General features: G+C 44.2%; 1 protein-coding gene across 4 annotated transcripts in view; it reads right to left on the bottom strand.

The window, feature by feature from the left end:
• The window catches only part of sipa1l3 (signal-induced proliferation-associated 1 like 3), a 50,159-nt gene that overhangs the window by 17,004 nt on the left and 19,828 nt on the right, over positions 1-13,327 (bottom strand). The window lies entirely within an intron of this gene.

The raw sequence follows: 13,327 nt of genomic DNA, 5'->3' as shown, positions 1-13,327 counted from the left end.
ATAATAATAATAATGATAATAATAATAATAATAAATAATAATAATGATGGAAAAAATAAAACATGTAGCAGATTAAATGACAATGGCAAGATCCAGCAACTGGTTTGAAAAACAGATGGCGGCACAGGTGATTTGACAGGAGGAGATTATATGACAAATGACAATACGGCATTGGCAGGCAGCCCGGCGTCCGTGCATCAAACATTGATGCCAATTTAGCTTCTGGTAGAGCAGGCTGGAAGTTTAATGTCAAAGCAAACAAAAGTAAGCATCACACTTTCTCTATTTAGAATGACAACATGGCTTGAAGCAAACGCTATTGTTTATAGTGAATAGAATGAACAATATTAGTGCTGTACTGACGAGCTGTGGAAAGTTGAAGCGTCTCAATTGTGTAGACAGTGCAAATCTCACACACACAAGACACACAAACTACCTTGTGTACAAAACGTCATGCAATGGACTTTGAATACAAATTCAAATTTTTTTTTTCATTCTACAGTATTGAAAAGGCATTGTGCGGCATGTGAGGTGGGGTAAAAAAAAAAAAAAAACTGAAGGGGGAGGACATCAGCAATACAAGTAGGACACACAATAGAGAGACGGGGGTAGTGGGCATCACCAGACATAATATCCCGAGGGGGAGACCCATCAGTGTCTGACAAATACACTTCCAATCAATACGGATCAATTGGGGCTCACTTAACCTAGCGCAGCATGCTTAACGGCAGTATCTTTAGCTGATGGGAGAGGGTCAGTGATTGTGTGAGCGTAGATGTCAAAAAACAGCTGAGCCACACACACACACACACACACACACACACACACACACACACACACACACACACACACACACACACACACACACAAAAAAGGCATTTTTAGCTCAGCTTTTGCATAAAAAAAAAAAAAAATGGAGGCCTAAACAGCCATAATTATATTCCAAGTGCGTGCAATCCCTTCACCAAGGACACACTTGGTGAAGCTTTAGAGCATACCAATGAAACGATGGATGACCTAATCATGAATCATCGCGTTGTGGAAGCGTTCATTGGTATGCTGCTACTGCTGTGGTTATCTAAATAAAACCTTCAGCACTTTTTTTTTTTTTTACACTATATGTAAAAAAAAAAAACATTTGTATAAAAAGATTTAAATAAACTCCCAGAGCCAAGTAATCTCTACTGCATAAACATTTCAGAGGATTAATTGGATAGAGAGAGCGAGGGAGAGGGGCGCCTGGTTATGAATTCGCTAAGATTAGGCTAACAACACTTAAGTGTGTTCTTTGTGTGTGTGTGAAGATAAAAGCATATTGATTTTACGGCCTTGGGGGGAAAAAAAACACCTCATGATGGTTCGATATAAAGCCATGGCGTTTGCTTGTTATGCTGTAGTAGCACGTGTAAAGGGGGGGTGGAACCCCCAATGGAGAAGGGGAGGGGGCAGCGCCATTCACAATCCCGACACTTTCATGGCTTTCGAGATGCTTTTTTCCTGCTCTCTCCACCGCCGCCATTGTCATCGCAGCCTGCTCTTTAAATGGAAAATGAGGCTGATGACGAAGGCTCGCACAAGGCTCGGCTCCCCGCGGGGACGAGCTTCATTAAAATGAAATTAGGATGAAAAAGAGAGGCGGGTGTCATTTGAGGGGAAAAGCCAGTTTGCAACTGACGTCATGCTTCTAAAAATGGGAGAAGTGGAGAAAATCCCAGCTTTTTTTTTTATTATGGCGGAACATTCAAAGTAAAAAGTCAGTCCAAAGGTGTAAAGTTAACTGTGCGGGAGGAAATGGAACTGGTCTGACTGGCTCATTCCAAGTTAAACAATACAGGGGGGGAGGAGGGGGTTCGGAATGTGTCATTATTAATGTGTCATCATTAACATAGTCATAATTACGGTGTCGTTGTTGTTGCAGTCATCATGGAACTGTCATTGTTGGTGATGGTGCTGTTATTGTGCTCATTGTTCTCCCACCAAACCTGCCTTGAGAAAACCTTTCTGATTTGGCGCGTTATAAATAAAAACCAGACAAATGGGAATCTAAATATGGCCATGACTTAGTGTGATTTCTTGCGTTACCGGACAATGGTTGGGTAAAAATATCGATTCAATGACTCATCGCGATTGAACAAACTGCTGCAGGTAATCGGCAGAATAATGGATTCTAAAAATATTCAATCGCTGCAGCCCTGGCCTACCTAAAATGTGAAGTGAATTGTTAAAAATGTCGTTTTGGTCTGGTCAACAAACAGCATGTCTGCCAAACTAAATGGAGGTCACAAAATAATTTCTACTAGCCCCAAATGTCTGAAATAAAAGCTACTGTGTTTGTGGGTGCGCCATGGGGGATGATGAGAGGATAATGCATTGATGAAATCATCCACAATCCACACTGCTCCTTTCACCAAAACCACTCGGAGAGGGCTGCTTGTCGCTGTATGACCATTATGCCGTTAGCGGTCGCCATAGAAACGGGTAGGTGCGGAGGGGCCGTGCGGTGTGGGCGGGCGGCAGGCAACAGGGGCACACAACCTGAGCGTGATAAATAATAAGACGCACTACTGTGATGCACATTAAGGTGGCCGTCTCGCAATGCAGCAGACTGCGGCAAAGCTCCCGCACGCGGCAAAATGCACTTTGGGTCGTAATCACGCCGGTCAGTCGGCGCTCCTCGCGGCCACAGAACCGCCGAGGCGTGTCGAAATGAGCTAAAAGAAGTGGAAAAGATCATCAAGCAAGCATCTGCTACTTGGGTTTTTTTTTTGGGCTCCAATAACACAATCCAATTTGGGCAAATTCCTGGCATTTCTATAGATGCTTGTCTCACATGTTACAGTGAATTAGGCAGCCATATGCCACGCTCGGCAGACGGCTTTGAGATTTACATCTGCACAACGTGGACCTGTTGACAGAGTAAGTACGGGAGGATTAGCATGGAGGGACCTGGCCATGTCTGGAGGTCACCCTTTGCCCCTCCCTAATAATTATCCAATCAGTGTCGAAGCAGGCTGTCTATCCGCCCCGCAGGCTTTGTGAATCTTTGGAGCATTTTAAAGCGGCAAAGTACTTTATTCATGTATTCACTGTGTGAACAAATATGGTGCAGCAACACATGTAGACAGACAAATTAACAATACTCACAGGCATTTATATTTTATCCTGGGCAAAAAATGACTATTATCAGAGTAGCTCAAACCTTTCCTAAAGTGCATTATATTTGTTTAAAGGCTAAAAATTGTGACATCGGAGCTTCTCGTAAGTACTTTACACCATACGTGTAGTTCTATTCAAACACTGCTGTTTTCTAAATATCACAGACACACGCCTGTCTCTCTCTCGGGCATTCAAAGCGAGTCTCTTGGCGTCAGGTGTCTGTCGGAACAGAGCGTGATTACCATCTCGAATTTGTCAGAGAGTTGCATGCCTGTCGCCGGGTTTCTGGAAGTCAGAACCGCATCCTGTCTTGAAAGACTGACAACAAAATGTCAGCCGCATTCCTAAGCGCTGACAAACAATCAGCTTCCTCTTTCTGTTCAATTGTTGCTTTTGTTGAAAAAACCTTCTTTTTTTTCCCTTTTCCACAAACTTTCTTGCCCGAGAGCATTAATAAAATTGATTTAATCATGAAGCAAGACTGCTCCCACCAATTAAACATCTTATTATCTCAAGTTTATCGATATGCCGCAAGACAAAGCCCGACGCATCACTGGAAAAGGAGCTTAGTCGACGGCTTAGCTAAAATGGCGTGAACAAAACAAAAGACTAATCGTGAGAAGAAAGATAAACACCTGACTGCTGACAATGCAAACTCATGCAGGAGGGCAGACAATAAAGAGGCCGTGTTGCGACCCCCCCCCCCCCCAGTTTGTGGGTGTGGGTTGGGACTAGATATGTTTCCACATACACCATCACAGCTGTTGTAGCTCTCATGGCAGACGTCTCAGGGGAAGCTAGCTAGTTAGCTATTGCGTACCGGGGGGGAGGGTGAAGGGGGGGGGGGGGGGGGGGGGTTGTACTCGAGCCATTGAGGAAAAACCTTCCTGCTCCCTTGACATTGACTTGTGCATTCATAATTGGGCGTAATGTTAATTTTGCTCACCAGTCAAAATGACGAGCATTCCCAGAGAAGTTCGTGACAGCGTTGCCACGACTTGAAACGCATCTGTCATTTTCAGTCCGTCAGGTTTGGAGGATCAACAAGTACGGAATCATCAGCAGAAGTTGGAGAAACTGGTTTGTGCTTTATTTTTTCCAGAGCCATCAAAGAGTATTAACGCCTGACAGCAAACGTCAATGTTCCGAGATAAAGCGCCTTCACCGTTTAAAAAAAAAAAAAAAAAAAAAAAGCCGCGAGCTGTAATCTGTTATATTTGTGTAATCAGAGTGCAATCTTTGCAGGATAAGCATAATTCCACAAGCCGACACATTGACAGGAATTAGAGCAGCAGTGTTGATTTCACAGGTAAACAAAAAATGTCGACGCTGGAGAAGAAAGAAAGTTTTCAAAATTCATTCTTATCATTACAAAACAAAATCCCAGAACAAATTGCGCTCGACCTAAGGCGGTCCAATTTTTTTTCTTCTTCCGATTTTTACAGCGGAAATGTCCGTGTGTGAGGTGCTGCGAGTTGTTTCAAGGTTCTTCCTGTAACCGAATAAGAGCAGTGACAGACTAATGAGGCTAACCGATGACGAGGCCCCAGGAAGCGGAGGCCACGGGGGAGGAGGGGGGGGGGGGGGTGAAGACGTTAAACGGGGGGAGGCTGAGGAAGACGTCCTTCTCTCTCGAGATGCTAACGACCAAATCTACTAAAAGCCGCTCTTTATTTTTGCACACTCGAAAAGCACCTTGGGGGTCAAGTCGTGATTCTCATGTGATGTTCGGATACCAAGTTAACAAGTAACTCGAAATACATAATAAACCAGAAAGATTAAATCATCTTGACTGAGGCCATCCTTTATTTTTACGGTCTGCTCGGAGGTTATAATTTGTGGCGCTTTACGGGGGTTCCCGTGACAGATGTTCCCAATTGTTTGTTGACCCTAAGTGATAAATAGAACTCTTCAGCATACGCCTGTGCGGTTCAAGTGCGCCCACAAATTACAGCCTTGGAGAGAAAAAAAAATGACCAATAAAGAAAATTAATCACACTGTATTATTTTGATCCGGGGCAATCCGAACAAATTGGATAGAGAGTAGAATCCAATGGATTTAGCAGATGTAAACTCTCACTTGAGCAGCCACCCCCTCCCCGAGACTCGTGTCCGAGCTTTGGACTAGCATCTCAGTACTTCTAGGGACGGGATCAGGATGAGGTCGAGCTAGGGCCAAGCCTTAATCAAAAATTCCTAAAGGACAATCCTTCATTCTGGATCAGATTATTTAATCAACGCAAGGCAACGAGAGGAGTCAAAAATGGGAATTTAAGGCTAAGAATCTGCTCAAGTAATATCCATGACACTCCGAACTATTAAACTATTGTTTTTTTCAAAGTCTAGCTAGTGAGCATGAAATTGATAAATGTTCTTGTCATTATTTCAGTTTTCTTGATTTTAAAGCATCGCCCACTTCCCAACTATACAATTTTGTCTGTGTCAGCAATTCTTTGCAATTGCGACATGCAGCAAAATAGATTGCCTCATTCCTGCCGTGGGAAATAAAATAATCCCGACACTGGATTTATTTTTGCTTGACAATAATTTTCATTCGATGAAATCTTGACAAAAGCAGAAAAATCATCATTTTTACAAACAAATGAATTTGGCTTAATAACAATAAATGCAGCTGACTAATCAACTTGTGCTTTTCACTGACATCATTATGATGCTGTCATGAGTGAGAGATTAGAAGAAAAAAAAATTAAGACTAGAGCAGAGTTGTGCCGTGGGCTCCACCGCTAGTCGCCATTAGTTGTGTTTAACTCAGTTGATTAATGACAAGTGACAGCGTTGTCCTCGTTTTATCCACCTACTCGGACTGATGCGTCAACAATTATACATACTGAGCGCCTGGTGGGGTTCGCTTGGAGCGTGTGCATGAATGCGTGGACTGACTAACGGTACAATTCGATAAAAGCCTTGCACCCGATGGTACCAACCAGTTTGGCCCTTACTGTATCGAGACATTGTGTTGTTAGCGGGCTCCTAGCAAAACGGGAAATACTGCTTGGCTGCAGCAGCGACATGCCGCGTCGCAGGAAGGGCGACGGGCGAGCAAACCAGGCGAGCTAGTTCCACTGTGTTGTGAGTCACTACAGACGTCACAAAAGGACGAGACTCGATTTCAGATGGTTCGACTGAGCGTGTTGGTCAACGTAAACACGCACAATGGGAGCAGAGAGACATCGTTCCAAGACAGACAGACAGACAGGAAGTCCAAATAAACACACACACAGGGAATTCCAGATCTCCCTGTGTGTTGCAAGCTGTTTGCTGGGCCTGTGTTACAACAAGCAACGATGTACATTGAGGTGTGTCCAAACACACATTTCTATAAACTGCACAGTATGTTGTTGTTGTTGTTGTTCCTTTTCAGTTTGTTCTGCAGCTGACACGGCTGAACTAGTGCAAACGAGCCGGAGCTACTTTTTGTTGTGTTTTTAATAGGAGGGCGTGCTAGCTGGGTGGGTCAGGTGCTAACACAAGGAGCAGGTGCGAGTTCATTGAAGTCAAAAGATAAGAAAGGGGATTTTACTCCAGGACAAGCAACAGACTGAAGATGGCGGGAACATAAATCACAAGTTGGGAGGGCCAATTTCAACTTTTCAGAGACGTCGAATGAAATGAAAGGGAGTCAAACAATTATGAATTCCAGGGCAATTTGGTGAAGAAGTTCAAAGATTCTATTTTAAATCATTAATGCGTGTGGAGTTTCCGTCTGTTTTGTTGTCGGCAATACACGGCGTATTTATGACCAGACCTTCCTGTCTAACAATCGTCCCGTTTCTGACAACAGTTAGAACGGGACGGATTTGTATTCCCCCCCCTTTCCAACGGCTTTCCTTGTGTAAACAAGGAAACTTGGCACGTGGTATGTATAAACAAACACTATTATATGGCATCGTTGCAAAAAAGTCAACACGTTGAATATATTCCAAATATTTCAGATAATACTGAAGAGACAAACGCGTGTGAATAATTTATACCAGAAAAACGTGGGGAGATATCTGAGAGAAGGACGAGACAGCAATGGAGACAAGAGTGGCTGACCCCATTTCTGCCATGAGTATGCTTTGTCATGGGGGGGGGGGCAGACATAAACCGACAATGACAGGGCTGCTGCTCAAGCAACCCCCGCCCCGACACACACGGGTGAATCGAAGCTTGACACAGGGAGGCACAATAGGTGCAAATCCCGACAGTTGCACCCGCTGAGAGACAAGTGAAGCCAGGGGTCTTTATCACGCCCTCTCGCTTACATGTTCTTGAGAAGGAAACTGATTAGCAGGAAATGGAAGTGGCTTCAAACGACATGGAGCTAACCCGTTAGGAATACGAGAGCGAATTTACATATACGAGGCTAACTGCTAGCGTGTGGTTCAAAATGATGATGATAACCCTGGAGCAATAATTAGGTGCAACTCTGTTATCACTTAGAGAATCGACAAAGTGCAACTTGGGATTGTTTCAACAAAGAAGCAGGTGCACTTGTTCGGGCGTTAGAAGTTTCGAGGGCATTTTTTGATGAGGGATTTTTTTTTCTTCACATAAAAATATCACGACAGAAACTCTTTGCTGCACATGCACAAAATCTTATTTGACAGTTTTTTGTTTTTGTTTTTTTCAAACAGCCATTTTAGGCAGTGTTTGTTTTAAAAATGTTGCACTTTTTAGGGATGCTTTCAAATTACAAGTTACAATCTCCTAAACACGGTTGTCACAGCCAAACTGACACATTAATTATCCGCCCTAAAAAATAATGACATCATTGATTGATTGACTCCAACTCGACTTTCACCACAACATACACTAGGAAAAAAAGTTAGTTTTTCAAGCCTTAGTACGGCCTGCTATCTCTTAGGCAGACCAAAGCTTAATGTGGAGTCCTTTAATTTAGGCAGATAATCACTTGTTTTACTTGCAGATTTCCTCTTTTTAAAAAAAAAAAAACACCATGTGTTGGGGCTCTAAATCCCGCCTGGGTGCATTGCAGTTGACACCCGCATTACCCTTAACAACTTCCACCTTTTCACTTCCACTTGAAGGCCTGTTGGAAAGATGGTGCGGTCGACATTTTTTAAAAGCCATGTGGGGACCACATCAAGAATGCAAAGAACGTGGCTGCGTGAGCCAGTTTTATTAAGGGAAGGGGAGGGGAGGGGGGGGGCTCGGAATAATTTAGGGAACAAAGGCGTGTGACTCTGGCAGAGGATGAACTCGCCTGAGTTTTGAGTAGACTGCAGTTAGAACCCTGGGGTCAAAAGCCCAGCAGAGCAGAATTTTAAAAGAGAGAGAGGGGGGGGGGCGAGTAAACAGTGGTGCCGGCACACTCACTTCAAACAGCAGCGGGACTTCTGTGATGAATTTATGAGCAGGAAATTGCCTTGAGTTGATGCGCATCTCTCGACTCACTGAAAAATGCGCATATTCACACTTGCATAAAAAACGTCACTCTGAAGTTATTTTACACCGTGTGACACTTGAGCGTTTCCGGATGCTAAGACGGGCGGAGCAGCTGCGAGACGCGACCTATCAGCTCTCTCGGAGAGGAGGATTAAAGGCACTAATCTCACCGTTTTGGCAGGAGTCCTTGAGATGGTGTGCTAAGTGGGTTAAAGCACACCCAAAGACTAATAATCGCCTTCCTCACGCCCTACCTCGGTCTGCCGACACCAGCCGAGAGGAACATTTACGTGTCCCGCGGAAAACTTGGACAGCTCGGACGATTATATTGAATAAAAAAGATGTGTAACTTAATTTGGAAGGACATTTAGCGCACGGTGAATCATGGCCGAGTGTTCTTTGCCCTCAGGTTGTCTTTTTTTTTTTTTATATAAGGCTCTGCTGTCTTTTCTTGCACACCTCCTCTGTTGCTGTTTACACCTTTTCAAGTTTTTCCAACTTTTATCCATCCGTCCTTCTATTTTCTGAACCACTTATATATGTTTAAAACTAAGCTAAAGACAGAACTATTTAACGCTTAGTTTCTGAGGGCCGGGGCTAAAACCGCACCGCGTGATTCACTTTGGAGGCCAGCGTGAATCGCCTCCTGCCCCGCTATAAGAAATTGAGTGCATTCGTTCGCATCAGCAGCTATCTGGCACAACTGCCTCATGCGGTTAGCTAGCTAGGTATGCTAACGCCTCCAAAACAAATCTTCCCTCTAGTCTACAGAAAGCTCTGCATCAACCCAGTGGGATGTATTCCAGCTAGCGGAGGCTTTTAAGCGGATATAATTCCACATGTCGGCATAAGAAAGATACCAACTAGACAACGTGGCATTCATTTTTCCAGGTCATGACTCAGCAGATCTGAATTAAAGGAACGGGAGGTGGCGTGACACTGATTAAAGTCTGTTCTTTACTCTGATAGACAATTAAAAAAAAAAAAATTAGGTACAGTATGCCAGATCAGCAGTTTGATGACTTTAAAGAGCCTGTGGAGGAACCTTACCAACAACAAGAGGCACACAGCGAGATCACTGTCACTATTTGTAATGGCATGTGAGCTTTACATGTGTGTGGAGTCAACACGGACGCACCGTCGACACACACATCTGAAACTGTAGTCCTGAATTCAGGGCTCTGATCCAGCGCGGTGCCGGCCCGGGCCCCTGAGAAAAGAGGGAGCTGTTTGCCAGCGAGACTTTGTAAGAGCAAACACGGTACAGTAGGCCCATTGAGACGGAGCTGAAACGGAGATGCAGACGGCACTGTACAAACTGACACTGGGAGAAAACGAGAAACAAAGCAGGCAGGAGAGACAAATGGAAATCATGTTTTTTTTTTTTTTGGGAATATATATATATATAGGCATCAAAATGTAAAGGTCAACTTTGGCCCAACATATGGTTCTAATGCAGCTTGATGTAATTTATGTCTGCTCGTTGGTTGCAAAGTCGGCAAATCAATCACAGAGGAGGTGAGAGGGAGTTGTACACCCTGAGAAAGATCTCAGCCCTTTAAAACTATCTCAGGCATTTGGAAAGGCATCTCCAAAGAAGAATTTGGCCAGTAATAACAGTCGAGTAAAAAAAAAAAAAAAAGGCTCCCCACTCGGAGCAGCTGGAGCTGCCGGAGCTCCGTCATGTTCACTCAACTCTCTCTCGCAGGCCCGGCCGGTCGCACGGCGCTGTCACGACAAGCCAGAGGTCCGTTCTCATTCTTTTGCTGTTTGCTTAAGAGCGTGTCCAGGGTGTGGTTCCGCAGCCATGCATCTACGTACGCCCACACTCGCTCTAAAAGGCAGACACTGGCCTACTTGTTCTCCAGGCGTAGACGGGAAACGTTTGATGACCTGCGATAGTCTTTAAAAAAAAAAAAAAAAGGGGGGGGGGGGTACCAATCGTGGAAACAAGACGGAATGAGCCAAGCAGAACCGTACCAAAAGAAAAATACAGACTGCTGGTTTCCAGCTGTCGGAATTAGACGGGAAAAGTTTGTGACAAGGTTGTGGTGCTGAGCTAATAGCGCAAACACGCTAGTCACCTGCTAGCATGCGCGGACAAAAGAGTTTTGCCCTCTTTTGCCTTTTCACGAATGGTTGCAAAAAAGGAAATCCACTCGGCGATACAAAAACATCTCCAGAGACATAAGCGCACAATAGCGAGTGTATTCCAACCTGTGGGTTCTCACACACTGCTCACACACTCGATACCCCCGCTGAGGATCTCACCTCGCGCTAGCTGAGGATTGAATCACATTAACGGAGCGTTTTTCTATGGCGCCGCTTCATCTGCTTTTTGTATGCCGCTTCTTTTGCCTCGTTCTTGCCGTTTCTCGTGTGGCGCTTTACCAAACACACACAAACAGACTGTTATCTAATCACAACGGTTACCGAGTTCACGGGCGAGCAAACACAAAAGGGGGGGGTGGGGAGAAGGTATCACATGACTTGGCTTGAATTTGTGCTTTTGAGTCTGGGTCCACTTTCTTGTCTTTAAATTGTTAGCTTGTCTGTCTGCTTTTCTCCCACGATGATAGCGAGGCCTAATGTTGCGTGGAGATACACCCAAAATTGTGTCACTTCCTTCTTCTTCCCCCTTTGCTGGAAAGTAAGTCATCTTACTCACATTTGAGTCTGGTGGGCGCAGCAAAAAGAAGTTACGAAACGGCTCATCGGCAGCGTACGATTACGTGGAGGTCAATTGTGGCGACAACATTGCCAATTGTCAAATTGTTTGGACGTCTCTGTTATCTCCGTGTGGTCTTGCTTTTGGAATTTTGTGGATCTGAAATGAAGATATCCATCGTAACGTGCCTTCACATGAACATAATTCACTCTTTTAGCGCATCAATGGCGCTTGTGTGGATCGGCTGCATGACAGTGACAAATCTGATTTTGAAAACGAAGGGCGGAGAGAATTCACTTTCTTATCCAGTAACTTAAAAAAATAAAAAATAAAAAAAAAAGTTCAACACGAGGCATTTGTGGAATGACCGCATGCTGTATTAAATTAGCGAGACAAGACAATGGGGGCTCATCAGCCGGAAATAGTGACTCGTGATGTGAGTGGCAAAAGAGCCGGAGCTAATAAAAGGGAAAACTACTTTTCATGTTGCATCATAAAATGTTTTACAGAGAGGCTGACAAAAAAAAAGTGAAGTGGGACTGGCAGAATGATGCCACAGCCAAGATTTTGGGAAGGAATTTGAGAGCATTATCACACTGGAGACCAAAAGAGATTGTTTTGTGTTTTACTCACATCCTGGCTGTGAGTAATCTCCTTCAATCTGAAGGATGCAGCTCTGTTCTCCTTGATGCCTGTGATTCACATCGCACGCACGCACACACACACTTCCTGTCCAACCAACAGCAGCCTGACCTCCAGTTGAAGAGAAATACAACGCTGATGCTATTTCACACGAGGGGACTATAAAGTAAGGGGTCATTATTGCTTCGCAGTGGGAAACAAAAATGTGCTCAAGACGGGGGGGAGAAAATTTATACTGGGAACTGGCCAGCATAATTAACAAATTATATATAGATTTTTTTTTTATCATTAATTGAGCCCTCAAAAATTTATTTGAGTATCCAAACAAAAAATAACCTTGCATCAATAAAAAATATCACACATTTGAGGTTGAGATATTTTGGAGCATCATTGTGGAAAAAAAACCCTGCGAAGCTTTGAGGCAGACATCGGTACAAATCTTTGAGGGGAAATCGAATTATTTCAGTAATTTGGAGAACAAATGCAGCCTTAGTTTTGTCCAAACAAGTCAACCACAAAAACAAATTGTTTTTGGTTATTACCTAAGGCTTAACATTTTTAGACCCAGCTGTTATGATATTAATGTTACCGCTAGTTTATTACCGTGTAATGATACTGAAATTAAAATACATTGCTAGTGGTCTGTGTCTGGCTAAATTCACTCCTGTTCTCTCCATTAAAACAAATGTCGGCCAAATAAGATATCATCCATCCAGGATTTCCTCCTTCTAGGACTATTTAGGCATCGTGTCGAGTCTGCGACATGACAAGGCACTCTCTCGCACGCATACATAAACCACCTGTTAGCCGTCGGCCATTTTGGTCAAGCCTCGGGTCAGCTCCGAAATAAATATAAAGACATCATACAGCAAAGAAACACGTGCCCTTCTCCAGTAAATAGTGACAATTCATATCAATGCTTTGGAAGCTACCAGAACAAGGCATCGTCCTCGTCGAATGAATGAACAATTGTGGCTTTTATCATCTAAGATCTCTGGAGCCTTTGACGTCACTATTGCCCACATGACAGAGGCAAGTGTTTATAAATCCATAGCGATATGAAGCGTTAAGGAATTGGCAATCGTTACAATTATGCCGCCGGTGGAAATATTCCTTCGGCACCATCTTGTCGTAATATTGTAAAAACGGGAGCCCTGTGTAAATAAATGAGCTTTTTGTCCGTTGGCTTACGCGTTCCCTCGGGCCCATATTTCAGTCACTGGTCCCGTTTGAAGTGTCTTTGCGGACATACGGATGGACGGCTTTACTTCTGCGGCCGGAGCTGACCAGTGGGAGGACGCGGGGGCCGACCTGTGGCAAGAAACGCCGCCTCGACATCTGTGTTTATCCTCCGGCGAGAAGCAACAGGCTATATTTACCCCAGTCGAACACGACCGGCACGGGGGAGTCGAAAAGGAAAGGAGGATGCAGTCTGGGATTTTTTGCAACGTC

The sequence above is a fragment of the Syngnathus leptorhynchus genome, chromosome 7 (genome assembly GCF_054491065.1).
Source record: "Syngnathus leptorhynchus isolate UIUO chromosome 7, UIUO_Slep, whole genome shotgun sequence".
Classification (NCBI taxonomy): domain Eukaryota; kingdom Metazoa; phylum Chordata; class Actinopteri; order Syngnathiformes; family Syngnathidae; genus Syngnathus; species Syngnathus leptorhynchus.
This window is presented reverse-complemented; position numbering and strand designations above follow the sequence as displayed.